Genomic DNA, 19,716 nt, shown 5'->3' on the forward strand with positions numbered 1-19,716 from the left:
TTGGCTGAGTTCGGGGTAATCAAATATTTATTGTATATCAGATGGCTGTGTGTGCTTAAATAAAAGAACCTTTCATTGAGAAACTATATACCGCATGAAACATCCCTCTCCCCATTTTACACAGCATCTGGTGCCCTTCTATGAGATTTCGGTAACACGCGGCAAGACTTCTACGAGATGATAGGCATTCTAATCATCAGATTGAGTCCCTGGACATCACTCTGAGCCTTAATGAGTGTTACTTTATCTGCCGGCAACAGCAGGAGAATAGATTTCTTACTCCCCATATTTGCAACAGTTTGAATTCCAGATGTTGGGGGCTGCTCAGCAAGATTTCGGCAGGTCCACACATTTCTTAACAGATAGTTCTGCCTTCACTGCTTTTGGAAAAAAAGAAAGAGAGTTGGCAAATTTGCAACACCATTTTTTCAAACAAAAGGAAAAATGACCTGCATATTTACTAAGCTATTGATTGCAATTTCCATCATTGCTCTGTTTTCAGGATCACGAGTCACTGGGGAGAGAAGAGAAGAAAGGGGCCAAATCCACAAAGCCCCAACGAAAATCTAGCATTTGGTTTTCCAACTTCAAGTCATCCAACGTAAAGCTCCACTCCTGTATTGCTCCCCCGAGAGGAGTTTGACAGGGCTCAGCTGCTTATCTGGGGGAGCCACATGTCTGCCGCAGTGACGCTCGCTGTATCAGTGGGCTCGTCTAGTTTTCTTTTCAGAAATTCACCCCAGTATGGAGCCGGCTGGACACATTAATCAAATCCCACCTTCTCTCCCTTTCTCTACCTGGCTCACTGGTTGTGATTGAAATGATAGATTTAAAAAATCTTCTCTTTCTAACACAGCTTTGCTCAGTACTAAGAAACTGCTGGAAATATGATTGTACCCAATCCCTAAATGTAGAAAGTTCATTCAATAAACTTTCTTGGTAAGGTAATGGCAGAGAAGACACAGGAAGACAAGCCAGCTGGTTGTAGACTTGGTTCTGACACTGACTTAAGGACCCAAAGATATGCCGTAGGTTCAGATGTGGGGCTCTGGGATCGGAGACCCTCAGCTAATAGCCTGGCCCTGTCACATCAGCTGTGTTAGCTAAGCCGCAGTTTCTCCCCCTGTGAGTGAAGGGTACGCCATGCCTGCCTGCTAGGATTGCCGCAAGGATGAAGCAAGATCATCCCTGGGAGGTGCTTGCTTACTCAGTGCCTGGCCAAGAGTCAACTCAGGGTAAATGCTAGCCACTCTTTCTAGAAATTGAGCATGTGCATACGAATGTCAATATTATTTTCCAGAGAAGGTGGCTTCTGGGAACCTCATTGAAACTCTCAGTGATTAGTGAGGTTGGGGTGGGGACAGGGCAAGGTCAGTGGGAGGGTCCCAAGACCTTCCTGAAAAGGAAGGGATACTTCTGACGGAGAGAACTGGGGACAAATTGACGGTAGAGGTGACATGACAACTGCCCGCTATTAATAATAATAAATAACATCACTAAGGGCTTATCAATGCGCCAGACATTGAGTTTGGCGCTTTCACAGGAATTACCTCATTTAATTCTCCAAAAACCTAATCATCATCCCCACTTGGGGAGTCAAGGAAGCAGAGGCCCTGCTGCTGTAACCAGTGAGGCTGGTGTCTGAGTGGGTCACTGGCTCTGAGGCCGGACCCGCATTTACTTAGGTCAACAGCCTCCCTCGGGCAGCCTGACTCTGCACAGCAAAGACCAGATTTCACTGACAGTAAATATGCATTTTTCCCCACATTTGATATCCTGGAAATTGGGACGCATTTCACATTCAGCAGCATGCCGTGGGTTTCTTGGCATCACCCTTTCTTTCCTGGTGGCACATAAATAATAGATGTCAAAGGCATCTCACATTTGATGAGGTGTGATGGCATGTTGGCAGGAAGCTAGGAAGGTGGGACACCGCAGGTAGATGAATCAGTATGCTCCAAAGCACAGAGGCCTGAGCTGGCTGGCCGTACTTGGCGATGGGGACTGATGGGGGGATTGCTGGGCCCTGGCAAGAGGGTGGCCATGAAGGCAGAACTGAGCAGCAGTAGGGTGTCCTGGCACTCCTGGGTACCTCCCCGAAGGACACTGTGGAAGCCCCCGGGGCATTTCTTGGTTGGCCTAGCGTGGGGTCTCATCAACACTTTGGGAAGACAGGAGGTGGCTTAAGATGCAAGTGTCTTTCTTGCAAGGTCCTGCCCGAAGGAGAATTGTCTCACCTTCAGCCCAACTTCCAAATGCCATTCAGGAGCGAAAAACCTGTTTTCAATGAACTGCAGTTAGAACCTCAACGCTACTTACTAGGAAGCAATGTAAGATCCAATATTCACTGACTTTCACAAATAGGAAACCTTTGGGTACATCAAGAGAAGCCTGTGCTTTGTTTTGCTGGAACCTTGCCAATGTTTCTTCTCTTGCAAAAATCCTATCCCTGACAACCATGTTGATCACGGTATTTGGGTTTCTGCGCACACATCTGGACCAGCCTGTGCGGGAAGCTGCCAGATCCACAATGCTCCATCTACGGCGGGAGGGTCAAGAGATCTCACCATTGTGTCTAATGCAGTTAGGGTCAAGCATTTATATTTTTAAATGCATATTATGTTGTCATAACTTACTTTGCTTTCATTTCCCTTTTATTATAGTCACAGTAGTATATCTATTTTATGTGTATATTTAGGTTATGTTAATTATTAACTTAATGTCATAATAACAGGATTTCACAAGTATTTCTTACAAAAGCTGGGGAGGGGCTTGGATCTACGTGGTTGAAATCAAGCTTTGGATATTGGACAAATAGAGAGGCACGGAAAGGGATGAAAGGATCTTTGGCAGATTTTAGAAATTCTGAAAAATACAGAAAAAATATTAAGAATAAAACAAGAATCATCCATAAGTTAATCACTCAGAAATAAGCATTGCTGATTTTTCTGTCCCTATTTTCATATCCACATAAATTTTCTTTTAAAAAAATGTTGGGGTGGGATTGTTTTGGGAATTCCTTCCTACGTTGTTAGATTCGTGGGCTATACCGTCCCCTTTCGGACTAACCAACTCTGCTCTTGTATCACCAAAGCTGCCACAGAAACTATGCAGGGGCGCCCGGCCTTCTGGCATCTCTGGGTCACACATTATACACACAAACACTAACAAAGACTGATGAGCAAAAAAAGGTTTTAAGTAAATTTATGATTTTGTGTTGGGCCGCATTCACAGCCATCCTGGGCCACGTGCGGACACCCCCGATTGTACACCAATGGGCATAGCTATGTTCCAGTAAATCTTCATTTGTGAACATTGAAATTTGAATTTCATATAATTCTCACATGCCACACAGTACTGTTCTTTTCTTTTAACCATTTAAAAATGTTTAAAAAAAATTTTTTTTTAGGTCACTTGCCATAAAAAATAGGCAACGGGCTAGATTTGGCTCTGGGGCCATAGTGGGCCAGCCCCTGCCACAGGCGTTTTCTCTGCCACGGGCTGGGGCAGGAAGGCTCTGAGCAGAGGAGCAGCGTGATCTGACAGAGACTGGAATAGAATGGCTCTGCCTTTTGTGTTCAGAGTAGGGAACAGGGGCTGACAGCGGAGACTGGAGCACAGAGACTTGTTAAGAGGCTGGGCACAAAACATATTGGCTATATTTTTAGTTATGTTGTTGCAGTTGGAATTACCACTTCTTATTCCAAACGCATATTTGCAATTTCCCCTAATGGACCATGCGCCCTCGTGATTTCAACCCAGTGTGGCAGGGTTTAAAATAGACACGTGCTCTCAAGAAACATATCAATAGATCCAATAAGCTACAGGGCAACAATCCCATTTATATTTATATTTCATGGCATGGAGAAGGAGTTGTCATCAAGGACGGGAGCTTATCGCTTATTTTGCATGTGCTTTTTATCTCCGGCTTAAAGGCAATGCTCTTTGATCATGTTATTAATATTGTGTTTGCATTTAACTCAAAATCAAAGATGTCACAAGGCTCCCGATTGTTTGAAAATGCCTCGCCCTTCCGCTTCCTATCTCCCAAGCATCTTCTTCATTCTGGATTTGGTATTGGAAACGAGGGGAGCTGTTACAAACATGGATGATGTATAACTGAATGATTTCTGTCTGAAAACAGAATTTACCACAGAGCTATAAAAACGGTGCTATTAGGGCAGGCTGTCAAGGAATGATGAATACTTCCAACTGGCTATCATTTCTTTTAGTCTTCACACACGAGCAGGCCATTCGTCTGAAATTGCTACCCCCTCAAACTACTGTCACTGGCTTTGTCCAGGGACCAAGATGTCTTCTTCAGAATGGGGAAATACGACCAGATCAGGTTTCTGCCTTAGTGCACAGGTTGTGAGAGATTGTGCGTGTGTGTGTGTTGTGTGTGTGCACCATGAATGAGCATGGGGCTGTTGCTGGGCAATTTAGTGATGTACCATTTCATTAGTGCACTGATGTGGTGAATGACTTACACTTCTGTTCCAATGGACCAAGAATTGAAAAATGCTCATAAAAATTGAGCCTGCAGTCATGAACATTATTTTCAAATCCACTGTAAGTGAAGAAAAACAACACAAATACGTTACCTAAATATGCTACGTCCATGAAGAATTGTATTAATAAGGACTAAAAGACGTATTCCAAATACACAGTTGAGAAAAGCAGGTCCTGTTTTCTCACCACCCCCCTGAATTTTTGATGTGTGTGTGTGTGTGTGTGTGTGTTCTTTGAGGAGTCACGAGCCAAAATACTGTCATCATCACATGATTGCTGAATGTCTCAGAGGCACAACCCCCAGAACAGGCACTATGACAAAGAATAAATTGGCAAGAATGGATATGCAGCAGAATTAGTGTCCAACTTAACTCTATTTCTAACCCAAATGCAATAAAATTCATAAGAAAAAAAATGTTTAAAGTAAACCAGTTTCCTTATGGAAATATGATTAAAAAACAGTAACAACAATAACAATAAAATTAAGTTGCATGTTTTTTTCTACCACTGTGAACCCTTTTAGAATGCTGTGCATTTACTAGCTCTTCAGTGATGCAGAAATGAGTGATTACATGATTCTAATCCAGGATTTCCCTGAAAAGAATCACATCTCATTCATCTCTGCCAAGAGAGCCGTAAGAATATCCTGATTCGAAGACAATAGAATGCCATGATCTTTTACAGATGCTGGGTTTTGGTCTGGCTTCTTTTTGTCATGATGTTTTAGCTGTTTAATATGCTTAATAAAACATTAAAAGGAGCCTCCTTTTCCTACCACAGTATGGTTAGTTGCATGGGAGAGATGTCAAGGAGCAGTTTGGTTGAAAACATCCCAGGAGAAGACACTTGGTGTAGATAGTTCACTAGGTGAAACTTTTGGCCCAAAATGGCATCTAACTCTGGTCATAGGGGAGTTACTGGCATTGGATTACCCTTCAGAAAACTGGACAAAGCATAGAAAAAACTATTTCAGACACTGACAACTGTCAGTGAAAGACTGTGATTCCTACAGCACACAAAGCAAGGGAGTCCTGCCAATGTCTCAAGTCTATGCATACAGTCACACTCTAGCCTGAGTTCAAGGACAGAGAAGGCAAAGCAGGGCAGGGCTCCCTTTCTATCCTCTCACTGAGTTGAGAAGACAGAGATTGGAGTTCATAGAGGCTGAGGCTTCTGGAAGACACAGGATAAAGCTCCAGAAAAGAGACAGCTATGGGGAAAATGTCATCTTGAACTCCAGATATCTAACTGCACAGGCCTCTTCTCTGATTTACAAGTTGTGCAAGTGTAGACGCAGAGTCTGTAAGGCTGTGCAAAGGATGACTAGAAGCTAAGCAAGATCAGAGCTCATCTAAGTACCCACCAACCAGGCAGTCTTTGTTCACTACCAGGAACATGGAGTGGAGTCCCCAGAAGGGCCATGCCTTAGTGGTATGGCTAAACCTGTCCTATATCTATACTACTGAAGATTTGAAAAAGGCTTGAATATACCAAGCTGGTCATTGCCTGCCATTACCGAGGTTAACACTTCATAAAAGAAGACAACAAAATCCAGACATTTGGCCATGGGAGAGTCACAACATCCTGAATTCAATCAAATATCATTAGGCCAAAAAGCAGGAATATGTGACTCATAATTAGCGGAAAAATAGGTCAGTGTGAACCGAACCAGAATTGACAAAAAAGATAGAATATACTGACAAGATATTAAAACTGCTATTGTAAATATACTCAAGTATTTTTTTTAATATTAACATATTTTGGGGACAAATGAGACATAAGAAAAAAACCCAATGGAACTTCTGAAATAAATAAATTACTAGATGAGATTAAGAGAATGTGAGATATAGCCCTGACTAGTGTGGCTCAGTGGATTGAGCAGCAGCCTGCTAACCAAAGTGTCACGGGTTCGATTCCCAGTCAAGGCACACGCCTAGGTTGCAGGATCCCAGTTGGGTGCATGAGAGGGGCAACCACACATTGATGTTTCTTTCCCTCTGTTTCTCCCTCCTTTCCCCTCTCTCTAAAAATAAATAAATAAAATCTTTTAAAAAGAGAGAGAGAATATGAGGTATAACAGGAGGAACAAAATCAGGGAGCTTGAATTACAACCAGATCATACCGCACCATGAATTGGTATTTTAAATTTTCTACTATCAGTATCTTGTAGGAAGCTCAAGTACATTGCATTGTATTTAAGTGATGCCGGTTAATTTGTAGATGATCAATATTTAAAATATATCTCACTTTACATAATGCCATTTTAGCATATCTTTTTTCAATATATCAGATTTGCACCCTAAAAATATAAGGTAGTCCAGAGATGTAGGGTTCCCTACCTCACTTTCCCTGGCAGCGCCCTGGGCCTAAATCAGCACTGAGCACAGAGCTGTCTTCTGCAGCTGCGTGCTGACTTGAAGTGATGTAAACCCTGCCCCAACCGGAAGATGACGTGCTTTCGTCCGAGAACAGATTTTTCATCGGATGTGGTAGCATAGTTTCCAGTGCAGGAACAGCTTATTATTGTTTGTGATGACTAGCAATAAATCATTTTCAAGTTGAGAAAGAAACAGAGAATACTATGAAGTAGGGTAATATTTTAAAAAGTCCCCACTTCTTCAAGCCTCCTCACTTCCACACCATTTGTAATTAACCTTACAAGAGACGGCATCTCCTTCCCCACCCCGTGAATCTGAGCTAATCCTGGCTATCTCTGGCCAACAGAATACGGCAGCATTTACAGTGTGTGAGTTCTGAGACAGGGACTCGAGAGACCCCTACACACCTCTGCTCCTCCTAGGAGCCCTGCCTCCATCACGTGAACAGCCTGGACCAATCTACTGCAAGATGACAGATCACACGGAAGAGAGCCCAGTCGCTTCGGCCGGGGCCATTCTGGAGCAACATTCGGCCAACAAACTCATGTGCATCTGACAGAGCCCATGTAATTAGCAAAGCCACCCACTTGGTCTGAAGTTGACATGGCAGTTAGCTACAATCAGTCAAGTCCCACAGGAACCACTCAGTGGACCCACAGACTCATAGCCAATAACAAATACAATTGAGCCATTGCCTTCAGGGGAGAAGAGTTGTTATACAGCAATAGCTTACTGACCTATAGATATGTCGTGTAACTGATAACATTTAGTGCATTCTAACGTAATGATTTTTAATATGACATAATTACTTAACTCTAAAGTTTTCATAGCTACTCAAAAGAAATGAGAGAAGATATGGCAGAATAAATCTTTCCAATTATTTTCCTTTCGATGACATTTAATAACGTTAGCACACGATGCTTGGAAATTATCTTGTGTTTTTCTCCCTGCTGGCTATTTGCATAACATTACAAGCAATCTTCCTTGGGTCTGGAGATTAGTGTGACTGACGTGCCATAAATGCTTCAGAATCTTCCAAGTTTAGTCCTGAAAACTTGGCATCTTGCAACACAAAAGCCACACTTTCTCCACCAAGAGGTTTTTTTTCTGAATAGCAACTCCGAGAAATGTGTTTTTTTTTTTTACTTGCATCTCGTTACTACGACAACAGTCCCACAAGGCTCTTTAGCTCAAGTTCATTCTTTTAATTAGCAGACTGAGATTCCTCCTCCTCCCCAACCTCTTCCCCTAGGAAAATTTTCCAAACATCTCTGGCTGTTCTCTTTCCTTTGGGTGTTTGCACAAAGCCAGGAGGGATTTGCTAATTAGAATAGCTTAGTGTTTGGTGATGGCTTTTGTAATTCTGAGAGCCTTTGTAGAATAGATTTTTCCTAAGAGGTATTTTTCTCCCCAGAGGGACAAGCCCATGGTGAATATCTGTAGAACAACCCTCATGCCTGCAAAAAAGGAATTCGGAGCAGGCCCCTGGTGGGGGAGCCAGGTATTCATGTCGACAAGGTGGGGTTACAAGCATGGGATCACAGTGAACTGGGGTTCTTCCTTAATTCCGTGTTACTTTTATTAATTCACCTAACACATTTTGGGGGCCTATTCCAGATACATCACCAAACATAATGGGGATGAACTACGATAAACCGTGATGAACAAGGCCCCTCGTCACTGACTATAGACTACACACTACAGAATGCTATGCTTCCTCGGAAGACAGCTAACTTACCCGCCTGGATTTTCTTTACCGATCTCTAGAACGGGTATAGTCTTACTATTGTATTGCCACCACCACACTGTGTGAGAGTCCAGAGAGGGGGTGAATCATGTAGGGGTCCACTGGGGTTGCAATCTGCATGAGCCACAGAGAGCCCACTCTGAAGTTTATTGTTCTCAGGTAACGTGAAGCCTGGAAGTGGTCAGTTGCTGGTGTTACTTCAGTGGCTCCACATGAGAAGGTCTCTTGGCTTTTCCCTCAGAGACAAAACACAGCTGCTGTGGTTCCTGCCATGACGTCTGTATTCACAGCAGAAGTGAGGAACAGCCAGACCATGCTATCACGTTTATCTGTAAAGTCAGAGCTGTCCCAAAATGACTTCGGATTAGGTTGGATGGGCCAGACTGCGTCCCAGGGCCACAGCCAGCTACAGACAAGGCTGTGAACATAGGTACTTAGCTTTCTCACCTTCTGAAGAGGAGGGGGTTGAAATAGGTGTTGGATCCACCAACCTAGCTTGTTGGCCACAAACACCGAACGGAAGCATGGAATAGAGTAAGTACTCAGTGCCAGCTTCTGTGTGTTCTCCTGACGTTCTAGACACCAAAGGATTTTCTAGAGGAAGTAGGCTGATACAGCCAGAAAACTGAATTTCCTCTGACCCAATCAACTTAGGATCAGGCAGCAATTTTCTTGGATGGAGTGTAACTTCTCAGAGAGTTTTTAAAAAAAGGCGACTATATGCAGGTAGTATGAGAAAATGTCATTTATAAGAGCAGGAGCAATCCTCAGTAGAGACAAAGGGCTTGCAACCTACAGACTGAGGACTCTGTGAAAGTTTTAAGAATATAGTGGGATGCTAACGATGTCCCAAGTGACCTTTTCAATTTCATGTTCTCATTTAAATAACAGCACCCCCTCTGAATAAACATGAGGATATTCTTAATCACGTGGATGATTTCTGCAGTAGTCAGCTTAAAACAAGGCATGCCACTATAACGAGCACTTCTAAATCACAGTGATTACCCCAACCAAGCTTCATTTCTCACTGCAGGGCCATGGGTTGGCCCAGTGATGGAGGCCACTTCAGTCACATGGAAATGATGTCAAAACGTGTTCCTCATGACCCCAGCTGAGAAAGGGCATTTGGAGTGTTGTACTCTGGTTCTTACTGCTTCCACTCATGTTTTAGCATGTCCATTGTCACACCGACTCTCAGGCAGGTGGGAACACGTGCCCTTCCTGTCTATGTCAGAAATGGGGTGGGAACTGAACAGGTGGTAGTATTGTCTATAGCTGTCCTTGCGTGTCTGAGGGCTTCACTACATTGCATTTCCAAAGTATGAATATATGAGTGAGTTGAGCTTGAGTTATGCGACTATAATTTAATCTCTCTTTTACAATGAGAAGAAGAGAGTGGACCTACTATGTAAATGGCCCACTCGTACCAATGGATGGTATAAAATGCCGTGATACACTGAAGAAATGAGCAGTTCAAATAGAGAAAAATGATAGCAGAGCAGAATCCTTGCCTGGCATCAACTGTAGAACTATGTTAAACTCAGAAACGCTTGGGTCTAGTTGTTAGCACATTTTTACTCTATGAGCAGAAATTTTGATTCAGCAATAAAACATCTATTATTAACCTAACAGTTGATGTTTTCAACTTTGGCTTTATTGGTTTTACAATTTTATTTGAAATTAACTTGTAAATTTGTCATGGTTTTATAGTTGAATATGAGAAATAAAAGTAAGATTGTCATAGTTTTGCTTCTTTTTTAAATAACGTTATAATACAAGTGAGTTAAGCCAACACAGGGTCTCCAAGAATATTTTTCCTATAAGTGGTGCCTGAACTTTATAGAAGTTGAGACATTCCATCTAACTTGTTAGAAAATGACTCAAACTCACCCAACTAAAGTCACCTGGATACACTGAAAATCCCTGTTTGATGATACAGTTGAAGGTCACCGGTTGTGTAGTGTGCAAAGCCCAAGCTCTGAAGTTTATTAACTCAGGAAACTTGAACAAGTTCTCCAACTTCGCTGAGCAGATGCCTTCATTCCTAAAATGAGGTGTCAACACACTGCCCACCACAGATGGGACAAGTATTGAATGAGCTAATAACATACATAGTCCCTGGCACATCGAGAGCATTACATCAATGGTAGTAGCCATTATTGTTATCGTTGCTCTTGTTGCAAGTCTCAGAGAGGAACAAAGCCTGTCAACTACCTTTTCCTCAGATGAGTTGGAACAACAGCTCTCCAATGGATGAATTCCATACCCTCACCCCCAAGAAATACACCCCCTAGATGTGTCTGCCCCAAATAAATCAACTTGGCCCCAACTGAAGTGGAAATCTGGCAGTCTTCCGAGGCACTTAATTAGAGGACTGAGTCAAGTCATATAATTAACATGCAACATTCAAAAGCAATGATCATTATAGGAGTGGAGATATTAGCCCAGGGAATTACAGAGAAAGTATAACCATTGTTTTGATGTCTCTGAAAGTTGGTTTTCAGATCAGATCTCCGTAACTCTATACACAATTTATTCCTGAGCAAAGCCACCATAGTAAAAGACTTCGCTTCACTGCTTTCTTACAATTTGTTTGGTCCACTTTTCCCTTCGGGGGGTCTCATGGAGCTGTGAAAAGAAAATGCTACAAAGCAAAAAATAAGAGTTCAAAGGATGGATTCTTGGTAATTTTTGTTGTTGTTGTTGGGTTTGGGATTTGCGTGTTTGTCTGTTTTGCTGGAAACAGTCTTCTTTCCTATATATCTTCCTTCTGGAGCCACTGAGATACATAATTCCACTTAGGTATATAAATATTTATAACCTGATGTGCAGAACACAGCAATAATATAACATAGGAACATTTTAAAAAACAGCAATGACTTTAATTTGGTGTTGGCAATTAGAATTTTCAAAACACAGAGGCTATGAATATGTGAGTTACCTAAATGGATCTCCAATGAACCATCTTTCATAAACATATGCATCTTTTATGCTTTGTAAACACCAAAAGCCTTGAAAAGCAATTGCTCAACAAATAATTTTTAATGCCACTTTCTCATTACAACAGCCCAAAGTCATAAGGTAACAGTTGACTAATGAATTTCCTTCTCAGGTTAGAATTTTAAATGAAACTTTCCACGTCAGGAATTTTGCTCACACCATTGAGATTCAAATTGTGTTATGCATAACTACAGCCTTCAGAAAAAAAGTAATTGGTAATAAGTGTAGCAAATGCCTTGTATTATTCCCAACCTAATTTTCAAATCTGATTTTCCAATGCGAACAAGCCAGAGCAATAGCCAATCACGCAGCTAACTGCTATGAAATACAAAGGCAGCCTTCCACCAATTTATTTTGGAATCTGGTTTGGTTTAATTTACTTCTGATGCACTCAAAACATTAAAACTTATTTATTTTTATAAAAGTTAATGATAAACAGAGTCTTCATTTGGGAACTGTAGAATCAGAATGATCTGCCTTCCTTTCTTGAGCAGCAAATAAAATGCTTACCCATAGGCTGAAAGTAGGTAGGTCATCTCTAACGTAAGGAGGAGACCCTCTACCCAGCGGAGACAGGAACCAAGTTCCAGTTAATCTCTAAGAAAAGGGGCAAGTAGGATTTAACTCAGTATTTATATTTCTGCCTTGAAATTGATGAAACTTAACCAACTAGATATTCTAACTTTATTGTGTCTAAACATTTCTGTTTTCCTTGGTCACGTGTGAAGACTCCAAATTCCCTTTTTATCCCCTCTGATTTGGCTTCAATCAGAATTTTCAAAAATTAATTGGGGAAGATCCATTGCTAACAACGAAACACTCAAAAGCCTATTTCTGCTTGGGTTCCTCTGTGCATACAAGAAAAAAAATTCATGTATTTTTCCATCCAAAGTTATTTTAAAACAGCCAATTCGCAATGAGTTCCGTTGAGAGACTGCCATCCAAGTAAGTCTTGCCTTCAGCGTGTCCCACCTATCAGGGCCAGGTTTGTGTCCAGAGGTGCAGAAAATGTTTACAGGTTATGAAACTACAGTCCAGGTTGTGCTTCCAAAACCCCCTCCACTCCCATCCAAATGCTGGACAACCATGCTTTAACCAGAATCTTCCGTGTTGTCAGGGGCCAATGGGTTTGTCGGGGTAATTACCACATTGTATTGGAGACTCTGTGTGTGTTGGGGGTGGGGGGTGGGGGGAGACAAATAAAACCCAGAATGGATCACTGGATTTGAGAGAGAAAGAAGAAAACCCCTTTTACGGCCTTAAAGGCCATGGTGCAGACTTTGAATTCTCAAAGGATAAAATGCCAGGAAGAGTTTTGACTAGAAGAACACCTTGAGCTGAAGAATCCTACAAAAAGAACCTAATGCATATAAGGCACATAAAATGCATACATAGCGTATATACATGCATATGTGTATTGTATATATGTAGTGCATATATTGATATATTTAAAATTCTCTTTTTTATTGTTTTTCAAGTACAGTTGTCTCTATTTTCCCCCCACCACTCTCCACTGTCCCACCCATGCCCACCTCCCACCCTCAATCCTTCCCCCCTCTGGCTTTGTCCATGGGTCCTTTATACATGTTTATTGATGACCCTTCCCCATCTTTCCCGCATTATCCCTCCCCTCTAGTTACTGTCATTTTGTTCTTTATTTCAATGTCTCTGATTACATTTTGCTTGCTTATTTGTTTTGTTGATTAGGTTCCACTTATAGGTGAGATCATATGGTATTTGTCTTTTACCACCTGGCTTACTTCACTTAGCATAATGCTCTCCAGTTCCATCTATGCTGTCATGAAGGATAGGAGTTCCTTCTTTCTTTCTGCTGTGTAGTATTCCATTGTGTAAATGTGCCACAGTTTTTTGATCTACTCATTTACTGATGGGCACTTAGGCTGTTTCCAGCATTTGGCTATTGTAAATAGCGCTGCTACGAACATTGGGGTACATAGGTTTCTTGAATAGGTGTTTCAGGGTTTTTTAGGGTATAATCCCAGCAGTGGAATTGCTGGGTCAAAAGGCAGTTCCATTTTTAGTTTTTTGAGGAAATTCCATACTGTTTTCCACAGTGGCTGCACCAGTCTGCATTCCTACCAACAGTGGACCAGGGTTCCCTTTTCTCCGCATCCTCACCAGCACTTGTTTGTTGATTTGTTTATGATGGCCATTCTGACCAGTATGAGGTGGCATCTCATTGTGGTTTTAATTTGCATCTCTCTGATGGCTAGTGATGCTGAGCTTCCTTTTATGTGTCTTGGGCCCTCCATATGTCCTCCTTGGAGTAGTGTCTATTCAGGTCCTTTGCCCATTTTTTAGTTGGGTTGTTTATCTTCCTGGAGTAGAGTTCTGTGAGTTCTCTACACATTTTGGAGATCAAACCCTTGCCCAAGTATCATTGGCAAATATATTTTCCCATATGATTGGTTCCCTTCTTTAGTCATACAGAAGCTTTTTATTTTGATGAAGTCCCATTTATTTATTCTTTCCTTTATGTCCCTTGCTCTAAGGGATATATTGGTGAAAATATTGCAGCATGGAATATCTGATACTTTCCCACCTATGTTCTACTCTAGGACTTGTATGGTGCTGCAACTTATATGCAAGTCTTTTATCCATATTGAGTTTATTTTTGTGTATAGTGTAATTAGGTGGTTGAGTTTCATTTCTTTTGCATGTAGCTGCCTAGACACCATTTGTTGAATAGGCTATTTTTACTCCATTTTATGCTTCTGTCCCCTTTTCTGAATATTAATTGACCACAGAGACATGGGTTTATTTCTGGCCTCTCTATTCTGTTCTATTGATCTATGTGTCTGTTCTTATGCCAGTACCAGACTGTTTGATTACGGTGGCCTTATAATATAGTTGATGTCAGGTGTTGTGATCTCTCCTATTTCATTCTTTCTCAAAATTGCTGTGGCTATTTGGGGTTGTTTATGGTTCCATATAAATTTTTGGTGATATATTTAAAATTCTTAAGCTTCCTTTGCCAAGCATGAGTTTTGCTTGGTTTTTCCAAGAAAAAAGATTGATTTGTTAGCTTGAGATAATCAGGATGAGAAATGGTCAGGGATGGGGTATAATTTTCCATGTCTTGAGAGCTGGACATATGTTGACGCCAGAGATTTTTGGTGAAAATTATTTGTGCATCAGGTCCTGACTCCTGAGCTGTTGCAGGCTTTTATAAATATTGCCTGCCAAAATGCTTCTTCCTAGACTGACAGCAAAATGTCAAGTTGTCAATAAAGAGGAAGGAGTAAGGCCAAACTAAGGAAGAACAAAGATAAGAAATCTCTTCATTCCATTCACGTGGCATTCCTTGGTTGCTACAATGAACGCTGGATCTTGTGCTTTTAGGGAAAGAGGACAAGCGGAGTTCCATTTAACAGACCAAAAAAATTCCCAAATTTACACACACCAGAATTGCCATCTTATTTCCATGCACTAGGGAAGCTTTTTAACATCACAAATAAATAGTCAATAGGCCTAGCCCTCTACTAACATCAAAATAACTCACACTAATTGTTTGCTAAGAGCAAATTCATAATTACACTCAATGCCCACATTTTCCTTAGCCATCTGTAATTATATTTCACTCAAGTAGATGCTAGTCTTCCAAATACATAGTATCTCTCACCCTGTGGAAGACAGAACCATGGACAATTTCCTAGAAAATCTCATTTCATCCTGATAGTTGCACTAATGAATAATTTACACACTAATGTTAATTGGATGAATTAATAATTTTGCCCATGTGGCAAGATTATTATTAAAATAGTTCATCCTGAAGGACACTGGCCCATTTCTTTGCAGTTTTAACCAGCAGTGGCTTTGAAAGGCCATCAATTTGTACCTCTTGTCTCTTCTCTAGATCTGCTATCCATTAAAAATAAATTCCAGCACACATTTTTTCCTCTGCACATTTGCATGTAAATTAGAGCCCTCTTTTAGGAGCAGAAAATTTCTTTCTTTTTATTCTCATTTACTGGCCTGTTAATAGGTTTCTGCATATTTGTTTCCCAATTCACAGCTCCACTCATTAAAAATAAAGTCCTTTGAACATTACTTGGCTAGAGATAACTTGAGAGAAATCTGTAGAAATAGTTTAAGTTTTTAAAAGATCATTTACTTTGATTAGAAGAAACATATGGAGGCATTTTAGAACATTCTTTTTTAAAATAAAAATTCAAGAATGAAAACGAAAACCTACCTATTGACATGCAAATGGGTTCTATTATTGCAGGTACCTATTTTTCCTTAGGACTCTATTAATTCCATTAGTCTTTTCACTGTCTCCTAGAGTCATTCTAATACAGGAGAGGGGCATGAGAACTATATTAATTAACTAACGTCAAACAAAGTTAAATCAGGAGCCTACCACAGGCTGCCTGACACAGAACTCGGCTGACCAGAGATGCAAGCCTATCACGGAGAGTCTGGGAACAAAGACAATTCCTGCAAAGACTGATGAACAGCTACTCACCCATACCTTATCGTTTACCCGTACTATAAAAGAGAGACACGCGGCCACGAAATACGCCTTGTGCAGGTTAAAGTTAATCCCAACCTTTTCCACTCTCTGTTTCTCCATACCAGCAATTTCCGTAGAAACTACAAATGTAAAAGCTCAACCTCTAGAGATGGTTGGGGTCTCTGTTCTTCTCCATGAGGAGAGTCCGCTACTTATGGAGTGGCTTTTTTTTTTTTGCCGTGGTCCCTCTGCTCCATAAAACCTGCTTTTCCACTTTAACTTTTGGTCTGGCTCATGTCTTGGATTCTTTCTTGTGTGAAGCCAAAAACCCTCTTGGCTCAGGGCAGGAGTCTTCACTAGGGACTTGCCCCTTGGACACCAATTCTATTTTTTTTAATCCTCACCTGAGGATATGCTTATTGATTTTAGAGAGGAGGAAGGTTGGGGGGGTGGAGAGAGAGAGAAACGTGGATGTGAGAAATATGGATCGGATGCTTCCTAAATGCACTCTGACTGGGGATCAAACCCACAACCGAGGTGTGTGCCCTGACCAGGAATCGAACCCACAGTCCCCTGGTGTACAGGATGATGCTCCAACCAACTGAGCCACCTGGCTAGGGCCCAACATCAATCCTAGAAAGAGTTTAGTGCGTGAAGAACTATCCATCTTTCAATCCTTATAATGAATAAATGATTTCTTGACAAGCAAATTAGAAAAATGAGATAATTTCTGAAAAGAAAAGGTACTACAAAGGGGCATGTGCTAAATATCCCATACAAAAGATCTGTTGGATGTTGATTTCCGAGGGCGACTTATCGTTGGAGAGCTTCTAGGAGTGGAGTCCGCAGCAATGCCCAGCATCACCCCTCGCCTACGTTTTCCGAATCAGACTCTCTGCAGGGAAGACCAGGAGACCATGTTTTCAAAGAGCTGCCTGAGACCACTGAGAGCCATCTAGACTTGCGCCCACCCATGAGCCCCAGCTCTGGAACTTCGCAGGAGGCAGAATCTCACATCCATCAGAAATGGTAAAGGAGGACTTTGTAGGTGCGATGGGATCGAGCCAAGGTGTTGAGAAAGATGGCGAGGCAGAGAGGAATGGGGAAGACAGTCTGGGCGGCACGGGCTGCCTGAGCAGAGGCGCTGTGGACGTGGGCACGCAAGCCCAGGCAGCCTGGCACCCTCGGCGGGCCCAGGCTAGGGAAATGGGGAAGCCAGTCGGGGATGGGGTAGGCCTTGCATTTGTAAACTTCCAGGGCAAACACTGTGTGAAGGGCTGAAAGTCACTAGAGAAATATTCAATCCTGTCTTCTCTACCCTGTGAGAATTTTCATCTGTTACCTGACTCTTCCCCAAATGAAATTACAAAGTCACTGGTCACCTAGCCCAACCCCCATTTAAAAAATCCATGTACTTCTCTCAGTTAAAACATGTTGAATACATGTTTCAATGCATGTATAATCATTTATTACATGACATACATGGGATATTATACTAACATGATACTATATTATATATGTATTCTGTATGACCTGAATTGAAGACAGAATTTTTCAAACCAATGAGGATCAACATAACAAATACCTTAATAACTGTAAGTTCACATATATATGAATAAGTGAACATATATATATTCATGGTAAAACACCATTTTTGTTCCAACCAAAAAGTGATTCTAACTTCCGCCTCCCTCTCCTCTGCAGCAGTGCTCAACCCAGGAGCCTGCCCACTGAACAACAGTTACTGTTATTATGCAGAATTTATTTCCTCTGCCTACCTCACAGGGTTGCTTCGCACTCTAATGAAAACATTCTGCACAGATGCAATGAGCTCTTCCTATTTTTAGTGGAATCTGGGTTAATTAGGATCTTCGTCACTAGTCGGTGCCTTGGAGTTTTGGAAGAGAACTCATTAAAAACATTCCAGAGCAGGATATTTGCTTGAGGCGGTCTCCTCGGACCACAGTTCTCCCCGCTGACCCTGCAGCCTGGCAGAAGCATTCCAGAAGAGAAATGGGTTTGGGGCTCCCCCAAAATGACCCCATTACCCAGTAGTTCTCCCAGCCCAACTGAACGACGTGACTTAACGCTTTTTGAAAGAATGAAAATAATTTCATAAATCACTTATCTCTAAGAAGTGACTCTGACAGAGTCTTAAAAAGTTAAATTTTTAAAACCCCAGCTCCAGAGCATGGTTTCTAAATTTGAGCCTCTGTTGTTCATTCTCTGTTGCGCGGTGGGGGATGGGGGGTGGGGGTGGGGGTGAGGGAGGGGCTCCTGGGCACTTGAGGATGTTCAGCGGCATCCCTGGCCTCTCCCCACTAAAAGCCCATAGCATACCCTGCCTCCTGCCCAGCGCTGACAACCGGAAATAACTCTGGATATTGCTGAATGCCCTGGTGGGGGTGGGAGGGGGGTTGGGGAATTGTCCTTGGCTGAGAACCACTGACCCAGAGCCACATGTTGAAATAATTATTTACAAGACATTCTATGAGACAGGCTATCAACTATTCCCCTGATAATGGGGGGGGGGGGAGTGGTAGGGAAGGGCACAGCTTTATTGTCAACATAATGTAGTGCCACATTTTCATTTCGGACCCAATACCTGCATTTGTAACTTTTTATACAACATGTGACTGACATAGCATCCTATCATAGACTGCTCTACCTGGGGTGTAGCCACTTTAAATCAATCTGCTACACCGCTCATAGTCATATTCATATGTACCGAATGCTTGCTATTGCCAGGCACCATGCAAAGGTGTTTTACACGCGCTGTCGTACTCAGTCGCTGCATTCAGTGTGACGGAGCTATCGTCGTCTCTCTGCTGCAGAGCAGGGGAGGTGATGCGTAGAGAGACTCGGGGACATACACAAAGTCACACAGATGAGACAGGGCTGACCTGAGGCCTAGGTCTCAAGACTCTCTGGTTCCAAGGCCAGTGTTAACTATTACGCTATATAACTTAGCCAAGACATGCGACTCCGCAGATAAATAGAGGGGACAAGTGTTCACGGCTGGGGCAGCCTCTTTGACGATGTCTATGTGTTCCTGAAACAAGTAGTTAGGGGCGCTTGCTATGTGACACCATGGTGGGAGCTCGCCTCTGTGTGGCCAACAGGAAAGTTCCTACCACGGTGCACAATCTGCTTCTCTGTCATCTCCCTTGTCTGCCTGGCACCCCAACTCTGCCTCGATTTTGCAAAGCTCAAATTAATGCCATAAGTATGAAGACACGACTACATCTTGCCTTAGTAACCAACACCATTAGGATCCTGAAAACATTCATATTATCGTTAAATATAATGAGTGCACAGAGGCTGAAGAAAATTTTGCCCAGCTAGCATTATGCAAACTTTGAAAATGGTCTCCTTCAACTTTAAGTGTAAGCTCTGAGTAACAGATTTGTCCCTACTCCGTAAGTGATTTCTGTCCCATTCAACTTTGGGTGGAAACATCGCTGCACTTCTGAATGGTGATGGACACATGGAATGTGTGTTTCCTGAGATGCACTCCGGCACAGAAGTCTGGAGCAAACGAGAACATTTCCTACACAAAGAACAGGACCTCACTCCTCCTGTGTAGGCAGACCTCCTCGGAC

The 19,716-nt window shown here is 42.1% G+C and overlaps 1 protein-coding gene across 1 annotated transcript in view; it reads right to left on the bottom strand.

Annotated features, from left to right (window-relative positions):
* The window catches only part of DOK5 (docking protein 5), a 232,362-nt gene that overhangs the window by 158,003 nt on the left and 54,643 nt on the right, over positions 1-19,716 (bottom strand). The gene's annotated exons all lie outside the window — the stretch shown is intronic.

Source organism: Desmodus rotundus, chromosome 6 (assembly GCF_022682495.2).
Source record: "Desmodus rotundus isolate HL8 chromosome 6, HLdesRot8A.1, whole genome shotgun sequence".
Lineage (NCBI taxonomy): Eukaryota > Metazoa > Chordata > Mammalia > Chiroptera > Phyllostomidae > Desmodus > Desmodus rotundus.